Consider the following 11,353-nt stretch of genomic DNA (forward strand, 5'->3'; position numbering starts at 1 on the left):
GTTATTTGGGAAATATTTCAAACAAATGTTCATTCCCCGCTTTTTTTGGATCGAATAGACAAAGTCTTTTTTTTTTCTTTTTTTGATAGATATAGATATCGAATAATTAATCTTATTTTTAGGAATTCCGTGGGGGGAAACCCAGAATCCGAAACTTCCGACTTTGAGGAGGAAGAGGAAGAGACAAACACTGGGAAAAAAAAAGACGAGGAGAAAAAAAAAAAAGAGGAAGATGAACGGATAACAATATCAGAAATTTGGGATAGCATTATATTTGCTCAAGCAATAAGAGGTTTGATGCTGATAACCCAATCTTTTTTTAGAAAAAACATTGTATTGCCTTCATTGATAATAGCTAAAAATATTGGACGTATGTTATTATTCCAATTCCCCGAGTGGTATGAGGATTTGAAGGAATGGAATAGAGAAATACATGTTAAATGCACCTATAATGGTGTTCCATTATCAGAAACAGAATTTCCCCAAGATTGGTTAACAGATGGTATTCAGATAAAGATTTTATTTCCTTTTCGTTTAAAACCTTGGCGAAGATCTAAAATACGATCTCATCATGGAGATCCAATGAAAAAAAAAGGAAAAAAAGAAAATTTTTGTTTTTTAACAGTTTGGGGAATGGAAACGGAACTCCCTTTTGGTTCTCCCCGAAAGCAACCTTCTTTTTTTGAACCCATATATAAGGAACTCAAAAAAAAAATTAGAAAAGTAAAAAAGAACTCTCTAAAAGTTTCAAAAGAAAAAAAAAGATGGGTCATCAAAATAGTTCTAGTTCTAAAACGAGTTCTAAAACGAGTTCTAAAACGAATAGTTCTAGTTCTAAAACGAATAGTTCTAGTTCTAAAACGAACAGTTCTAGTTCTAAAACGAATAATGAAGAAACTTGAAAAAGTGAACCAAATTTCTTTATTTGAATTGAGGAAGGGAAAAGTACATGAACCAAATGAAAATGCAAAAGATTCAAAAAAAAATAATCAGATTATTCACGAATCGACCATTCAAATTCGATCTATGAATTGGACAAATTATTTACTCATAGAAAAAAAAATGAAAGATCTTGCTGATAAGACAATCACAATAAGGAATCAAATAGAAGGAATCACAAAAGACAAGAAGAAAATAGTTCTAGCCTATCATGATAAAAGACCGGAATTACAAAAACATATTTGGCAGATACTTCAAAGAAAAAATACCCGATTAATACGCAAATCACATTATTTTATGAAATCTTTCATTGAAAAAATATACATAGATATCTTGCAATGTATGGTTACCATTTCTAAGGTTAATGCACAACTTTTAAAAAAAACAATTATCAATGAATCCATTTACAACGATGAAAGAAATCAAGAAGGAATTGATGAAACAGATCAAGATACAATGAACTTTATTTCGACTATAAAAAAGTCCTTTTCTAATCCTAATATTAGAAATGATTTAAACACTTATCACGACTTATCTTCCTTGTCCCAAGCATATGTATTTTACAAATTGTCACAAACCCAATTATTTAACAACCATCACCTGAGATCTGTACTTCAATATCACGATCACGGGACCTATCCTTTTATTAAAGACAAGATAAAGTATTATTGTATGACACGAGGAATATTTGATTCCAAATCAAGGTTTGATTCCAAATCAAGGCATAAGAAAATTAATAAGTCTGGAATGAATAAATGGAAAAACTGGTTAAAGGGTCATTATCAATATAATTTTTCTCGGAGCAAATGGTCTCGATTAGTACCGAAAAAATGGCGAAATAGAGTCAATCAACGTTGTACTATTCAAAATAAAGAATCAATGAAATTGTATTCATATAAAAAAGAAAAAGACCGATTAATTCATTACATGAATGAAAATTTTTGTGCAGTGGATTTATCGATGAGTCAAAAAGAAAAATTTAAAAAACACTACAGATATGATCTTTTATCACATGAATATATAAATTATGGGGATAGTAAGGACTCATACACACTGAAACCCGAATCGTTTTATGTATTGCTAAATATGACTATTGATGATTACCTAAAAAAAGGATATTTTATTGATACCCATAAAAATCTGGATAGAAAATATTTGGATTATAGAATTCTTCATTTTTGCCTTAGAAACAATAGTGATATTGAGAACAATAGTGATATTGAGAACAATAGTGATATTGAGAACAATAGTGATATTGAGGACTGGACCGATATGTATATCGGTACCGAAATTTATAAAAATACTAATAAAAATACTAAGACTAAGACTCATCAAAAAAAAATTTTTGATTGGATGGGAATGAATCGAAATTATTCTACCATATCAAATCTAGAACCTTGGTTCTTCCCAGAATTTGTGTTACCTTTTGATGCATATAAGATTAAACCGTGGATCATACCAATCAAATTACTTCTTTCTAATATTTATTATGAAAATGATATTAGTCAAAATCAAAATGAAAAAAATATTAGTCAAAATCAAAATGAAAAAAATATTAGTCAAAATCAAAATAAAAAAAATATTAGTCAAAATCAAAATAAAAAAAATATTAGTCAAAATCAAAATAAAAAAAATATTAGTCAAAATCAAAATAAAAAAAATATTAGTCAAAATCAAAATAAAAAAAATATTAGTCAAAATCAAAATAAAAAAAATATTAGTCAAAATCAAAATAAAAAAAATATTAGTCAAAATCAAAACATCAAAGATTCCGTTAAAATAGAATTTCAAAATTCCAACCAAGAAAAAGAGGGTCAATCAAATCTTGTATCAGATCCACAAAAACAAAACCAAAAGGAATATCTTGAAGAGGATTGCACGAGATCAAACATTAAAAAAGGTAAAAAAAAAAAAAAACAATCCAAGAAAAATAAGGAAGGAGAACTAGATTTGTTCCTGAAAAAATATTTTATTTTTCAATTAAGATGGGATGACCCCTTGAATCAAAAAATTATTAATAATGTTAGGATATATTGTCTCCTACTTAGATTGATAAATCCAAGGGAAATTGCTATATCCTCGATTCAAAGAGGAGAGATGCATCTGGATGTAATGCTGATTCAGAAAGATCTAGCTCTTACAGAATTAATAAAAAGGGGAATATTAATTATCGAACCAATTCGTCTATCTTTAAGAAGGGATGGAAAATTCATTATATATCAAACCATAAGTATTTCATTGATCGATAAGAGTAAACACCAAATTAATAGAAAATACATAAAGAAAAGATATGTTGATAAGAATAATTTGAAAAAATCCACTGGACGACATGGCAATATATTTGTGAATGGGGATCAAGATCATTATAATTTCTTTGTTCCTGAAAATATTCTATCTCCTAGACGTCGTAGAGAATTGAGAATTCTAATTTGTTTCAACTCTCATAATCGGGATATTGTGAATAGAAATCCAGTATTTTGCAACGAAAACAACATAAGAAACTCTGAACAATTTTTGAATGAGGACAAACGTCTTAATACGGATTTAAATAAATTAATTAAATGCAAATTGTTTCTTTGGCCCAATTACCGATTAGAAGATTTAGCTTGTATGAATCGCTATTGGTTTGATACCAATAATGGTAGTCGTTTCAGTATGTCAAGGATACGTATGTATCCACGATTCAGAATTATTTAATAGTATATTTCCTATATATCACATGCCGTTTTCAGTAAATAAAAACCGAAAGATGTACGCATATGGTGTGTTACGTTCTGGTACATGATACGTATTTACTTGTGTATCAATTCAATTGAATCTAGAAAGAAATCTACAGAATCTTTTTAGGTGCAAAGAAATCATTCTCTTTCGTAAATGCAGAAATATATTATCCTTTTCTTTTCTATCTAAATCAAATGGAAAATTTGATTTAGATAGAAACGGATAAATCTAAATTTTTGCGTGTACTAGATTAAAAAAAATTGACATAATATAATAATTATTATTTTATTTTTCCTGATCGGTAAAATCCATGGCATGGAAAAGAAAGAAAAGAAAAAGATAAAAAAAGTTTTATGGTCAAAAATTCATTCATTTCACTTCTTCCACAAGAAGAAAAAGAAGAAAACAGGGGTTCTGTTGAATTTCAAGTATTAAGTTTCACCAATAAGATACGAAGACTTACTTCACATTTGGAATTGCACAAAAGAGATTTTTTATCACAAAGAGGTCTACAAAAAATTCTGAGAAAACGTCAACGTCTGCTGGCTTATTTGTCAAAGAAAAATAGAGCGCGTTATAAGAAATTAATTGACCAGTTGGATATTCGGGAGCCAAAAAATCGTTAATTAAATCGTTTGAATTAGTATAGTAGTTATTAGATTTTTTATTTTGATGAACCTCCTACTTTTTTGAGGAATTCATGAAATAATGAATTAAGGAAGAAAAGATATGACTGTACCGGCTACAAAAAAAGATTTCATGATAGTTAATATGGGTCCTCACCACCCATCAATGCATGGTGTTCTTCGACTGATCGTTACTCTCGATGGTGAAGATGTTATTGACTGTGAACCCATATTGGGCTATTTACACAGAGGGATGGAAAAAATAGCGGAAAACCGAACAATTATACAATATCTGCCTTATGTAACACGTTGGGATTATTTAGCTACTATGTTCACAGAGGCAATAACGGTAAATGCACCAGAACAACTGGAAAATGTTCAAGTACCTAAAAGGGCTAGCTATATCAGAGTAATTATGCTGGAGCTGAGCCGTATAGCTTCTCATTTGTTATGGCTTGGGCCTTTTATGGCGGATATCGGCGCGCAGACTCCCTTTTTCTATATTTTCAGAGAGAGAGAATTGATATATGATTTATTCGAAGCCGCCACAGGTATGCGAATGATGCATAATTATTTCCGCATCGGAGGAGTAGCTGCCGATCTACCTTATGGCTGGATAGATAAATGTTTGGATTTTTGCGATTATTTTTTAACAGGAATTGTTGAATATCAAAAACTCATTACGCGAAATCCCATTTTTTTGGAGCGAGTCGAAGGAGTGGGCATTATTGGTGGAGAGGAAGCAATAAATTGGGGTTTATCAGGACCGATGTTACGAGCTTCTGGAACACAATGGGATCTTCGTAAAATTGATAATTATGAGTGTTACAATGAATTCGATTGGGAAGTCCAATGGCAAAAAGAAGGAGATTCGTTAGCTCGTTATTTAGTACGAATCGGTGAAATGAGGGAATCTATAAAAATAATTCAACAGGCTCTAGAAGGAATTCCTGGAGGACCCTATGAGAATTTAGAAGTCCGACGCTTTGATAGAGCAAAAAATTCCGAATGGAATGATTTTGAATATAGATTTATTAGTAAAAAACCTTCACCCAATTTTGAATTGTCGAAACAAGAACTTTACGTGAGAGTAGAAGCCCCAAAAGGGGAATTAGGAATTTATTTGATAGGAGATAATAGTGTTTTCCCTTGGAGATGGAAAATTCGTCCACCCGGCTTCATAAATTTGCAAATTCTTCCTCAGCTAGTTAAAAGAATGAAATTGGCTGATATCATGACGATACTAGGTAGTATAGATATCATTATGGGAGAGGTTGATCGTTGAAATGATAATTGATACGACAGAAGTACAAACTATCAATTCTTTTTCTATATCGGAATCCTTAAAAGAAGTATATGGACTCATATGGATCTTTGTACCCATTTTGACCCTTATATTGGGAATTACAATAGGGGTACTAGTAATTGTGTGGTTAGAAAGAGAAATATCTGCAGCGATACAACAACGTATTGGGCCTGAATATGCCGGCCCCTTGGGAATTCTTCAAGCTCTAGCAGATGGAACTAAACTACTTTTTAAAGAAGACCTTCTCCCATCTAGAGGAGATGTTCGTTTGTTTAGTATTGGACCGTCTATAGTGGTCATATCAATTCTACTAAGTTATTTAGTAATTCCTTTTGGGTATCGCCTCATTTTAGCCGATCTCAGTATAGGTGTTTTTTTATGGGTCGCCATTTCAAGTATTGCTCCTATTGGGCTTCTTATGTCAGGATACGGATCGAATAATAAATATTCCTTTTCAGGTGGTCTACGAGCTGCTGCTCAATCTATTAGTTATGAAATACCATTAACTCTATGTGTGTTATCAATATCTCTACGTGTGATTCGTTGAACATGAACTTTATACTTCTTTCCTAGAAGTAAAGGAAAGAAGTTGAATGTAATGTATTGAATAGGTATTTTATTTTTTATTCATCATTCGGGTCAATGAGTTAAACCAGATAGTTATATGAGTGAAACAAAACAACTTAGAAGTTTGCAGTAAGAAGATAAAATCTCATTTCATATGTACAAGAATAAAGTTGAAGTAAACATAAGCAGTGTAAACTGTTTACCCCAAGATTAAGATTCTTTCATTAGTCATCATATCTTGGAGCGGGTGTAAAAGATCAACTGTATGGAGTTTTCATTACTGTCTTGTATTTATTACCATGCCGTAGATCAATCAAAAATCAGTGGACGGTTAGGAACACCAAAGTGCACAAAGGATTAGTAATAGAGATAATGTAAGGTATCAAAAAAAGAGATATTTCTACAATTTATAAAACGAATAAAAATAGGGACTTTAAGTTGGTAGAAATGATCAAGCAGTACTTCCCTACGATTCCGATCTAGAGTATGCTCCTATTCACTGATTAAAGAAATGACTATCCAGAACGAATTAATCCCTTATTCTTTTTTTTTCAAAGTACCCTCTTCTGAGATAGAAGAACAGGAACAAAAGAAATGGAATGTAATAATCGAATTAATAAAAAAAAGATATTTATTTATTCTTTTTTCCCATCCATATGGGTGGAATTCCTATCACAATTAATGGACTAATTCCTAATTCTTTAAATTCTTTAGATTTATTGATATAACGAGTATTTTATTGAAGGGCTGAGTTATTACCGAACAAAGAAAAATACATTTTTATTATCATAAGGGATGAGATTAATTCCGAAGCACTTTTTCTTATTCTAGCAAACGGAATTCCATTGGTTTAATTTCGGACTCTCTGATATATCTTTATTCTAGTTATCCCAAAAGAAAAGGGGTGATAATATCGAACTAGTCCTTACATTTATTTGTGGCCATAGAGGAGCCGTATGAAGCTGAGGTCTCATGTACGGTTTTGGAATAGCGATGGAAACAGTAATGTTATTATCGACTATAATTATCTAACAGTTCAAGTACAGTTGATATAGTTGAAGCACAGTCCAAATATGGCTTTTGGGGGTGGAATCTATGGCGTCAGCCCATAGGATTTATAGTTTTCATAATTTCTTCTCTAGCTGAATGTGAGAGATTGCCCTTTGATTTACCAGAAGCAGAGGAGGAATTAGTAGCAGGTTATCAAACCGAATATTCTGGTATCAGATTTGGTTTATTTTATCTTGCTTCTTACCTAAATCTATTAGCTTCTTCGTTATTCGTAACGGTTCTTTACTTAGGTGGGTGGAATTTATCTATTCCGTACATATCCATTCCTGAGCTTTTCGGAATAAAAAAAATAGCTGGAGTCTTTGGAATGACAATTGGTATCTTTATTACATTAGTTAAAGCTTATTTGTTTCTGTTCATTTCTATCACAACAAGATGGACTTTACCTAGGATGAGAATGGACCAGCTATTAAATCTTGGATGGAAATTTCTTTTACCTATTTCTTTGGGTAATCTATTATTGACAACTTCTTCCCAACTTGTTTCACTATAAAATAACAGAATACGATAACGATATTCTAGATTCATAACCTCTTTCAAACAAGAGAAAGAAACATCAATTTATTTATGGATATCTACAATATGTTTCCCATGGTAACTGGGTTCATGAATTATGGTCAACAAACAATACGAGCTGCAAGGTATATTGGTCAAAGTTTCATAATTACCTTATCCCACACAAACCGTTTACCTGTAACTATTCAATATCCTTATGAGAAATCAATTACGTCAGAACGTTTTCGTGGTCGAATTCACTTTGAATTTGATAAATGTATTGCTTGCGAAGTATGTGTTCGTGTATGCCCAATAGATCTACCTGTTGTTGATTGGAGATTGGAAAGAGATATGAAAAAGAAACAATTGCTTAATTATAGTATTGATTTCGGGGTCTGTATATTTTGTGGTAACTGTGTCGAGTATTGTCCAACAAACTGTTTATCAATGACTGAAGAATATGAGCTTTCTACTTATGATCGTCACGAATTGAATTATAATCAAATTGCTTTGAGTCGGTTACCAATGTCAGTAATTGAAGATTACACAATTCAAACAGTTATGAATTCGACTCAAATCAAAATAGATAAAGATAAACCCTTTGATTCAAGAACGATTACCGATTACTAAGATTTTGTTTTGATATAAAAGATCAAAACTTTTTTATTTTGGTTGGTCAGTAACTACAAATAATAATTAGTAACTATAGATTTAATTAGTAACTATAGATTGGTGAGAATCACTCTTTGATTTAAACTTATAATATTTTTATCACGGGAATTTCGAAATATACAATTTCAACTACTTTTTTTATTCTTTTTCTTTTGGATAAAAAGTAAGTAGGATTGGCCCAATAAAATAATTATATCTATATATAAAATTAATATTAAATTAATCCATATTAAGATTTAATTCAATTAGGAACATATCATATACAATAAAAATGGGGTAACCCTTTTCCTTTCCTGGACCATTTAGTAAGGTCATGATTTGACTTATATATTTTTTTTTTTACATATTATACATAATGGATTTACCTGGACCAATACATGATATTCTTGTAGCATTTCTGGGGTCAGTTCTTATATTAGGGGGTCTGGGGGTAGTATTACTTACCAATCCTATTTATTCTGCTTTTTCATTGGGATTGGTTCTTGTTTGTATATCCTTATTCTACATTCCATCGAACTCTTTTTTTGTAGCTGCCGCACAGCTACTTATTTATGTGGGAGCCGTAAATGTCTTAATCATATTTGCGGTAATGTTCATGAATGGTTCAGAATATTCCAATGATTCGTATTTTTGGACCATTGGAGATGGAGTCACTTCACTGGTTTGTACAAGTATTCTTTTTTCACTAATTACTACTATACCAGATACGTCATGGTACGGAATTATTTGGACTACAAGATCAAACCAGATTATAGAACAGGACCTAATAAGTAACGTTCAACAAATTGGGATTCATTTATCGACAGATTTTTATCTTCCCTTTGAACTAATTTCTATAATTCTTTTAGTTTCCTTGATAGGTGCAATTACTATGGCTCGCCAATAATAAATACTTAGAATTTTAAAAGAATTAAAAAGTTTTTAGAATTTTAGAAGTTCTAAATAAATAAAAAATCGAATCGCTTCAATTGTTCATATTGAAATGAATCGAGATTGATAAGGAGTTAGTCAATGATGTTCGAGCATGTACTTTTTTTGAGTGTTTATTTATTTTCTATCGGTCTCTATGGATTGATCACAAGTCGAAACATGGTTAGAGCACTTATGTGTCTTGAGCTTATACTAAATTCGGTTAATATTAATCTTGTAACATTTTCTGATATATTTGATAGTCGCCAATTAAAAGGAAACATTTTCTCAATCTTTATTATAGCTGTTGCAGCTGCTGAAGCAGCTATTGGTCTAGCTATTGTTTCGTCGATTCATCGAAACAGAAAATCAACTCGTATCAATCAATCGAATTTGTTGAATAATTAGTGATAATTATCATGATCATATATTGAATAATCAGTTATAATGATCATATAAATCAAGACACCACACAACATGATAAAGCATAAGAAAATATAAATGAAATTGGAATATTTTTCTATTTCTATTCTTTCACTTTCATATTCCATTAATGAAAAATAATTATATTCTTAATTTAATTGGTATTATAATTTTTTTATTTCGTTTTTTATTTGTTTATTTTATTTAATTTTAATGTATTTAAATTTTAATGTTTTTAATGTATTTTTTAATGTATTATATAATAATATAAATGTATTATATAATAATATACTGCATAATATTATAAATATTATAATAAAATAATAAAAATAATATTATTAAATAATAATATGTTAATCATATTACGAAAATAAATTAAATTACTAATTTAGTTTTATTTTTATATATTCATATTTCATATTGAAAATATGAATATTGAAATATTGATTTGAATGATTGATCAATTTGTTTTGTCGGCCAATTTTTATTTACACATGTGACTCGTATGATCATGATTTTGAAACGGAAATCAAAGTCTCTTGGCTTTTTCTCATGAACAGATTTAGAAATATATTGATTCTTAAAATTTTAATAAACCACTGCTTCGTCTGGTGTCTATAATATAAATACTAATTTTCTACCAGATTGAAAATTTTTGATGTTAAAATCTGGAATTTATAGATCCAATGTCACATTCAGTAAAAATTTATGATACATGTATAGGGTGTACTCAATGTGTACGAGCCTGCCCCACAGACGTATTGGAAATGATACCTTGGGACGGATGTAAAGCTAAGCAAATTGCTTCCGCACCAAGAACCGAGGACTGTGTGGGTTGTAAGAGATGTGAATCCGCCTGCCCCACGGATTTTTTGAGTGTCCGTGTTTATTTATCATATGAAACAACTCGCAGCATGGGTCTAGGTTATTGATACGTTACAAAAAAATCCACTTGAATCAATTGATTCCTCTTTACCGACAAAAGCCCGTACTCGAGAAAATATATTATTCTATTCCGAGCACGGGTTTTTCTGGTCAAACGTATCTTGTCTTTATCACGAGTTATTTTCCTTGGTTAACAATACTTGTTGTTTTGCCGATATCCGTCGGTTCTTCCATTTTCTTTCTTCCTCATAAAGGAAATAAGATGTTTAGGTGGTATGCTATATGTATATGCTCGTTGGAACTCCTTCTAACAACCTATGTTTTCTGTTATCATTTCCAATTGGACGATCCATTAACCCAATTGGAGGAAGATTTAAAATGGATAGATGTTTTTGATTTTCACTGGAGACTGGGAATCGATGGGCTTTCCATAGGACCTATTTTACTGACAGGATTTATCACCACTTTAGCTAACCTTAGCGGCTTGGCCAGTTACTCGAAATTCGCGATTGTTCTATTTTCTCATGTTAGCAATGTACAGCGGTCAAATAGGATTATTTTCTTCTAGAGACCTTTTACTTTTTTCATGCTGTGGGAGTTAGAATTAATTCCTGTTTATTTACTTTTATCCATGTGGGGGGGAAAGAAACGTCTCTACTCGGCCACAAAGTTTATTTTGTACACTGCGGGGGGCTCCATTTTTCTCTTAATAGGAGTTCTAGGTATGGGTTTATATGGC

This window comes from Musa acuminata, unplaced genomic scaffold (assembly GCF_036884655.1).
Source record: "Musa acuminata AAA Group cultivar baxijiao unplaced genomic scaffold, Cavendish_Baxijiao_AAA HiC_scaffold_831, whole genome shotgun sequence".
In the NCBI taxonomy this organism is placed as follows: domain Eukaryota; kingdom Viridiplantae; phylum Streptophyta; class Magnoliopsida; order Zingiberales; family Musaceae; genus Musa; species Musa acuminata.